The 8588-nt window shown below is 52.4% G+C and overlaps 1 long non-coding RNA gene across 2 annotated transcripts; it reads right to left on the minus strand.

Annotated features, from left to right (window-relative positions):
- Window positions 1-876: 876 nt before the first annotated feature.
- LOC126641335 (uncharacterized) lies at window positions 877-7353 on the minus strand. 2 transcript variants are annotated; one of them, XR_007629229.1, is made up of 4 exons: window positions 7277-7353; window positions 4793-4883; window positions 2310-2411; window positions 877-1554 (listed from the first exon to the last, which is right to left on the minus strand). It is a non-coding gene; the product is annotated as an uncharacterized LOC126641335 (long non-coding RNA). The 2 variants fall into 2 exon arrangements; XR_007629230.1 differs by lacking the exon at window positions 2310-2411.
- Window positions 7354-8588: the final 1235 nt, after the last annotated feature.

Consider the following 8588-nt stretch of genomic DNA (forward strand, 5'->3'; position numbering starts at 1 on the left):
TCAGGGCTCAATCCAACCTGGACTTGGACACTTCCAGGGATGAGGCAGCAGTGTTTTTCTATGCTTTGGGACAAGGCAGAGGCCTCAGAGGACCTTCTGTTGCTCACAGGAGGTGACAGACAGGACTGTGCCTGATTTCCAGGCTCTTTTGCCCTCCGTGACCTCAGGAATGCAGGTCAGCTCAACCCATGGCCCAGGGATGGCCCCAGGGATGGCCCCAGGGATGGACCTGCCTCCTGAGTGTGGAGACAACCTCTTGGGGTGGCACAGCACCATCAAAGGCCCTTGGAGCTGCTTTTCCCCTTTCTCTGCCCAACACCCACCTCCAGCTCCAGACAGGGCTGTCTCTGGGGTTACATCTGACACGAATTCCTCCCCGACCTCGACATATTCGGAGCACCTGAAAGCTTCCCTATCCCAACAGACTCCTTCTGGCACCTTGAAAGCTTTGCTGACGAGCCCCAGCAACAGGTGGAAGATGAAGAAACCCCAAAGCCAGGAGCCAACAAGCCTCAGAGACCCGAGGAACGGCAGGAGAGCTGCAGGGGGATGGAAGATGCTGCCGTGGCTTTTTGCTGACACTGACTTTTAACTTTAATGACCTGCCATTATGTGAGGGGGAAAAAGGGGGAGGGATCTAATTTTTTTGTGATGATTTTAATCACCACCCTGTGGTCTTGTTTTGTGCTGCTGGTTTTGCAGTCAGGCGGGAAAGAAACCCCAATCCTCCCTGCCCTTGGCACCCCGATATCTCATGGTTTGGGGTTTCCCCTGTCCCAGTTGAGCATCATTAAATCATCTTGGGAAGCCAAAAAATCCTGCTGCAGACTGAAGTGCTAAATGAGAGCTCCATTTATTTATTTATTTTTTTTTATGTGGCTTTGAAAGGGTGGAACTTCAGCTACAGGTGAGCCTTTGTCATTTAAATATAACTGAGCCCTTAAACAAACCGTGGGTTTGCAAAGTGTGAGCTGGTGGCACTGGGAGAGGCTGGGACTACAGGGATGGGCTGGATTTCCTTGTGTGTGAGGAAAACTGAGTGTGGAAGGGCTCTTTACTCTGTCAATGAGACTAATTCCCTTCCTGGAGTGTCTTGCAGGGGTCAGAGATGCAGGATGAGACCCTCGTTGCTGCAGGAGCTTCAGGCCCCACGTTGCATATTCAAGGGGATCTATCAGCAGTTAATTGCCCCATAAATATGAATGATATTTCCATAAAAAAGCAGATTATTACACAGAACTTATTAATATTTAGCAGCCGTGCTTTCCACGCGTCGTTCAAAGCGCTCTGGGTGGGGAAACGTTTGTGTTCCTGGTTTTAGAGGCTGAGAAAGCGAAGAAGAGGAGGATGAATCCAAGGGCAAGGCCGATGAGAATCCAGAGCTGAAGGAGGAATTCTGGGTTCTGCTCCAGCCTCCCCACTGGACCTGCAGCATCTGGAGGAAAACTTGTTTTCTTTTCCTTTCTTTTCCTTTCTTTTTTTTGGTGGAAAATGCGAATTCCAGCCCAGTGAAACGTGTAGTAAATTTCTGACCACTTTGCCCAGTGATGAAGCCTGGAAAAAGCAGAGATAACTCTGAAAAAGCACGGCAAGGGCTTGTTTTGAAATTTTTTTTTTGAATGCACCATTTCAATCCCTGTTTCAAGCTTTCCCTTAATTGTGTAAGTGGTTCCAAGGCATTTTCAAGAAATCTGTGAGAGGGATGGTTTCAATTTGATTGAAATGTAACATTTTATACGACCCATTCTCCTTTTCTCTCAGTGTGCGATTTGCCAAAAGTTTAAAAAAAAAAAAAAAAGCCTGGGTTTGATCCATCCTAAATGATTTTTCTTTAGTTTTTCAAACTGCCACTAAGTCCCTAAACCCCTTCTTCTTCTTATCAAGCTCTGTAGATCCCTTCAGTGCTTTCCTGCCTCGCTTTCCTACCTGAAAATGTGATTAATAATTTCCCATCTAATGGAAGGGTTGGGATGATGAATTTGAGGAGTTTCAGGCCGCTGGGAGATGCTCAGCTGGCAGCGTCCAAGAGAGCCTTAGGGCTGCTGGCCACCTCTGGGAGAGGTGGAGGCAGGGGCGGGGACGGTCCCAGGGGCTGACCCTCCTTCGGGGATGCCGTGGGTGTTTCTGGTGGCTCCCCCTGCGCTGTTTTGACTGCTCAGCGAGCCGAGCTTTTGATTTGAGGCTGAGCTTTTATTGCCACGAGTTTGGGGAGGCCCCGCGGTCGAGCAGAGCTCGGGGGGGGTGTTAATCTGCAGCCTTTGACATGCGCCCGCTGGGGTTGGGAGCGGAGAGAATCGCCGAGTCAAGACCTATTGTCTGGGCTCCTTCCCCGCCACTTGTGCAGCCTCCGGAGTGTTTTTCCAGCGGAGTGTTTGTATCTGGCCTCTGCTGCTTTACTTGAGTCCTTGAACCTACTAAATTAAATCAAAGGGAAAAGGGATAGTTATCTTTGGGGCTCCATAGAAACGGCACAGCTCCTCTGGGACAAAGATCACATAGTTGGGGGGATTAGGCTGGAAGGAGTTTAAAAGAAATCCTGTGAGAAGTAGGAGGGACCAGAGATGACAAACTGCCCCCTCCACCCCCCAACCTTCCCACTCCATTCTGCGGATCCAAGTGTTTTTTACAATTTCCAGTAAGCTTTGGGCTCAGACAGATCCAAGTTACTGTTCCATGTGCTCCTGGAAGGGGAGGCTGGATGAGTGCCCTCGACTGCAGGGCAGGTCTGAGGGCCTGTGGACAACTTGGGGAGGGTATGGAGTTAGTGCTGGTCAACGATCCAAAGCTGTGCCCAGACAGATCCACCCAGCACTGAAACCTTGGGAAGGTGTTACAAATACAGAGGGCAGGGTTAGGTGGGATATTGGGAAGGAATCCCTCCCTGTGAGGGTGGGCAGGCCCTGGCCCAGGTTGCCCAGAGAAGCTGTGGCTGCCCCATCCCCAGATGTTTTCAAGTGTCCATGGAGGAAGAAATGGCAGAGGAAAGATCTGGAGAACACTGAGGTTCCTAATATCTTTGATCACCAGCCCAAGCAGGACAACACAGGACATGGGAGGTTCAAGCTGAGCATCCCAGCTCAGGGTTGAATCCTACTAATAAGGAAATTTTCTGGAACGTTGTTTTGGGGAAAATTAGAAAGCTTCCCTCTCCAGGTCTCTTGCTCTGGGACCTTTAATTACCATTAGACTCACGAAGGGAAAAGAAGCAGCAAACATTCCTTACCCTTTTCATTGTTGGCCACTTAGTCAACAGTTAATATTTTTGGAAGCCTGGATGCACTGATTGCTATAATTGAGTGACCTCCAGAAAGAGAGGAGCCGTGTCTTGCTTCCAGTCCAAACTGCTGGCCAACTGCAAGCAAAACCCAGCGAGGAAAAGACTAAAAAGAGCTAAAAAAAAGTGCTGTGTGTGTAATTTATCCGAATGCCACTGCACGCTTGGGAAGGGCAGCAGGGAAACCAACATTCCTGTCTCCAGTGAGCATTCCACAGAAATTCATTGAGGAAAGAAAAAGAAAAAAATAAAATAACCAACCAGCCAGCACACAAAACACTTCAGGCAGCTTCAAAATGCTGAGATCTGCTCTGCAGAGGCAGCCTTTGCCACCTTGTCCCCCAGCCACTCCTCCAGCTCATTACTAGGAGGTGTTAAGCAGCTTAGTCCTTCCTAACCCAGATTCCTTTGGGAAGGGCTCTCTGTGCTGCAGAAATGCTGAAATGAGATCTCTCCCAGGAGGAGAGGGGTGTCTGGACTCCAGGGTTAGGATCAGATACGGAGGTGGGCATCAAAGCTCCAGAATCACTGGTTCAGGTTGAAGGGACCACTGGAATTTGTCCAGTCCAACCCCCCTTGCTCAGGATTGTGTCCAGATGGCTTTTGAATGTCTCCAGGGAAGGAGACTCCACAACCTCTCTGGTAGCCCAAAATTCCAGACAGGCTGGAGGCCAAGGAACCAGAGCTGTCTCCATGCAGAGGGTGAAGGCAGGTCCAGGCTCCCAGGTGGGCTGGGGACAAGGACTGGGCTGGGCTGGAGCTGGTGCCTCTGCAGGAGAAGCACCTCCTGCATGTCCCACACCTTGTGAAAGCTGCTGGGACATCAGCCTGACTTCTTGTATTAAAGCTGATGGAACCCCACCGTGAAAAGTCTCAACCTCTTGACTGAGCAGAAACCCAGAGCAGTCGTTCTGGGTCAACAGGTGTCACCTGTGTGAGCAGCACAGGTGACCCAGGTGGTGTTGCACAGGTCCTGCTTCCCTTCCCAAGTGAAGCCAGCAGGGAAACAGCATCACTGAAGCACCACAGCAGGTCCCTGCAGCTGCCTTGTTCTCCTGGTGTCTCACCACGACTTGCACCAGGAAATCTCTCAAATCCTTTATGAAATCAGCTCCAGGTCAGCAGGTGACTCACTCACAGAGACTTCAAAGGAAATTCAATTCCTGAGAACTCTTTTTTTTTTTCTTAATAAAGGTACTTTCCTTTTCTATTTATTAATTATTTACCCACCAGAACTATTGTTGTATCTTGTCTAATGACTTTCCTTCTATTCTCCTTCTTGTTTGCTCTGCTATGAAAATCTAATTTAAAGAGAAGACTTCAACCAGATCGTGTTACGGTGTCACAAAGGAGGGGAAGGTTGGAAACCAAGTGTCCCAGGTACAGCAGGGTGAAATCCCAGCCCCAGCTGGAGCAAGGACATGGAATTCAATAGGGAGCTCATGGAGCCTGTGCCTGGATCTCCAGAAACCTGCCTTGGCCAAAAAGATGTTATTTACCTTTTTCAAGTTTACTTACCTTGGGCAGTGAAACTTGTCCGGCCGCTTCGAGCCATTTTCACTTCCTTGTTCTGGTTTTCAGAGGATGTGGGAAATTTGAAGAAATTGTTCTGCAAAGGAAAGCTAAAATCCCATAGTAACCTTTCTTTTTTTTTTTTCTTTTTTTTTTTTTACAGAGAGAAATAATTCTAAATTTGGGATTCTATGTACTCGATAGCAGAGAGAAATCGAAACATTCACTGAAAGAACCATCAATTTTGAGGGATTATTTTCACTTCTGCAAAATCCCATCCTGTTTCACACTCTCCAGAGATGTTCCTGATAAAGGGGAACCTGACAAGCTGTTGGGTCTTCATACTACAAGGATACACAGCTGACAAACCAGGGGGTAATTTACCATCAGGTTTTGTTATTATTCCAAACTATGTCTATTATGAATCTTTCTTCCTCTTTTCCTTCTTCTTCTATTTTTTCCCCTTCTTCTTCTTCTGTATTTTTTTTTCCATCTTCTTTTCCATTTTTTTTAGGAAATGTGTAGGAAGATGTTTCCACATGCCAAGTGATGAGTCCTTCTTCCAGCCTCCCTTCCCACCAGACAACTGCTTGGACACGGTGCCCTGCTCGGGCAGATTTTTATGATTCAGTCCCTCCTGGGGGATTGTTAAAAGTGGATCTGGCTCCTTCCAAGCCAAACACGTTTTTTTAAGGCTGAATCTCTGGCCTGTATCCCAGATACCAGGTAGAAGGCTCTATTTGGAGACAAAGCAGCACCCTCTGCCCCCCCGAAGGGATGCACCTTCAGCTGCAAGATGATGTACAGACTGTCTGGTTCCTGCAGCTCAGTTTGGAGCCAGGTGAGATCCTGGGAGAGAAATCACAGACTCCCAGGATGTGCTGGGCTGGAAGGGACCCACAGGGATCATCCAGTCCAACCCTCAGCCCTGCACAGGCCCATCCCCAGGAGTCACCCCCTGTGCCCCAGAGGATCATCCAAACCCTCCTGCAGCTCTGGCAGCCTTGGGGCTGTGCCCACTGCCCTGGGGAGCCTGTTCAGTGCCAACCACCCTCTGGGGAAAGAACCTTTCCCTGAGATCCCTCCTGATCCTGCCCTGACACAGCTCCAGCCCTTCCCTGGGTGCTGTCCCTGGTCCCCCCAGAGCAGAGCTCAGTCCTGAGGAAGGTCCCCCTGCTGAGGAAGCTGTGACTGCAGTGAGGTCTCCCCTCAGTCTCCTCTGCTCCAGCTGAACACACCAAGTACCCTCAATGTCCTCACACGCCTTCACATCAAGGCCCTTCCCCATCTTTCTTGCCCTCCCCAGTGTCTTTCCCACCCTGTACGTTTGTTTGGTAGGATCTCCAGCAGGGTCTGCAGGAGAAGACACCCCAGCAGCCAGGGATAACCACAGCCCCAACACCGACAGAGGCACCGCCGCCTTCCCAGAGCCCGCTCTGCCTTTCCCGCTTCCCTGGCACGACCAGGCCCGCTGTGGGATCAGCGGGGAAACCGAAACCCCACAGCTGGCCGGGCCACCTGCCCCCACAGCCCCACCACCCCTCAGCCCTCCCTGGGGCCGGCATCCAGTTGTGGGGAGGCCGGGCTGGCTGGCAGGGGGCCGAGCGCGGGGTCAGCGGGGTGGCCGAGGGGCTGCGGGATTACCGGGGGGACCGGCCCAGGAAGGGGGGGGACACGGCACCGGGGCAGCAACTGCGGAACCCTTCCCCTTCCCGGGGAAGCTGCCAGCCCGGGCTGTCTCCCAGCCAGCCCCTGTGTGTCGGATCAGAGCAGCTGTAGCTGCGCCGCTGCTAATCCGTCTGCACGACACGCCGCGCGCCAGCTGCCCGGACAGGGGCCGGGATGGGGCCATGGCATGGGGCCCGTGGGATGGGGCCCATGGGATGGGGCCATGGTATAACCTCGAGACCCCTCTGCATCCTCGGAACTGCGGGAGGAACTCCATGGAGGTATCTGAGGTCCTGGCCTCCTGCTCTGCTTGTTCCTGCTCCTCCTGACCCCTCCCGGTGCTCATCCCTGGCACGGTGCCTCGCATGGAGCAGTGGCAATGGGTCCATAAATCCTCTGCTCTCCTGCTGGGTCTGTGTTTGCCATGCTGGAGGTAGCGATGCTTCATCATCCTCATCGTCAGCCCTGGCTCTGTCCCTCCAGTCCAGAGCACAGAATCCCAGGACATGCTGAGTTGGAAGGGACCCACAGGGTTCATCAACTCACACTCCTGACCCTGCATGGGCCCATTCCCAAGAGTCACCCCCTGTGCCCCAGAGGATCATCCAAACCCTCCTGCAGCTCTGGCAGCCTTGGGGCTGTGCCCACTGCCCTGGGGAGCCTGTTCAGTGCCAATCACCCTCTGGGGGAAGAACCTTTCGCTGAGATCCACTCCTGAGCCTGCCCTGACACAGCTCCAGCCATTCCCTGGGGGCTGTCCCTGGTCCCCCCAGAGCAGAGCTCAGTCCTGCCCCTCCTCTGCCCCTGCCCAGGCAGTTGTACCTGCAGTGAGGTCTCCCCTCAAGCAGCTCCAAGAGCTTCAGCCTCAAAACCAACATCGCTCTTCCCAAAGCGCTTCGAGATCTTCTAAAAACGCAGTGCAAGACACATTTCTCCCCCCACCCCCTCCCACTGCTGGGGTAATTAGTCCCTGTGAGTTAATTCCCGGCCGGCAGGACCGGCAGATGGATCCCAGATCCATCACCCCCACCGGATGAGGATCCTGCTGCAGCGCCGCGCTCTCGGCTCCGGAACACGCAGCATGTTCGCCTCTGATTAGGGCTGCTTTTGCTTTCCAGCTTTCTGTCACCACACTATTGTTTTATAACTCGATACCTAATTTATTTCAGTGACAACAAATAATTTGGCATGTGCTCCCCATCCTTGTTCTGGCAGAACGCTGCTCTGAGATTGATAAAGCTGTTAAGCTGGGGAGGGGGCGGGTGTTGGTTTGTGTTGTTGGTTTGGGGTTGGGTTTTTTTAGGTTTTTTTTTTTTGGGTAGGAACTTGAAGACATCAAGGAAATCTTTGAAAAAGTACCATTGACACCCCCGCCTTCCCTTCAGAGCTGTCAGTCAAGGGAGAGGCTGCCATGCCAGAAATGTGTGGTGACAGAGGGGTGGGGAACACCCTGAGCTGAGCCTGGCAGGGCTGGGAGCCACTGCATCCCTCTTCCCTTCCCAAGGCCATCCTTCTCCCTGCTCAGCAGAGAGCCAGGTGCTCCCTCCCCTCGGTGCCCTGGCCAGGAGGAGGCAAATCCCTCATTCCCAAGCAGGACTGGCTGCAATCCTCGTCTTTAAGAGGCTGGTGCATTCCTAAGGGGATTCCCAGGCGTCTTCCCAACTCAAGCAAAGTCACAGGAGATGCTCAAGATCGGCAGGTGGGATCCAGGTGGATCCAGTTGAAAGTTGGTGGCAATTCCAGAGGTGTTTTTCCAAGCATGACCTGAAGTGATTCCCTGAAGCTCAGCTGGTGCCTCAGTAAGAGGTTTGGCCTCCAGCCCCTGAACCCCCTTTTCCACAAACCTCTGTCATCCTCTTCCTGCACACGGTGGGGGAACTCCCACTGCAGCTTCCCAGCTGGGTGGTGTTGGATTTGGAGCCTTTCTGCCCTCCTGGGTGCCCCAAAGGAGGCTGTTCCCCAGACTGCTCCATGGACACACGTCAGCCTCACTCCCACTGACCCACCCAGGACATGCAAGTGCACTGGAGATTAGGAGGAAATCCTTCCCTGGGAGGGTGGGCAGGCCCTGGCACAGGTTGCCCAGAGAAGCTGTGGCTGCTCCATCCCTGCAAGTGTCCAAGGCCAGGTTGGA

This window comes from Myiozetetes cayanensis, unplaced genomic scaffold (assembly GCF_022539395.1).
Source record: "Myiozetetes cayanensis isolate MyiCay16 unplaced genomic scaffold, myiCay2020 scf20-37, whole genome shotgun sequence".
Classification (NCBI taxonomy): domain Eukaryota; kingdom Metazoa; phylum Chordata; class Aves; order Passeriformes; family Tyrannidae; genus Myiozetetes; species Myiozetetes cayanensis.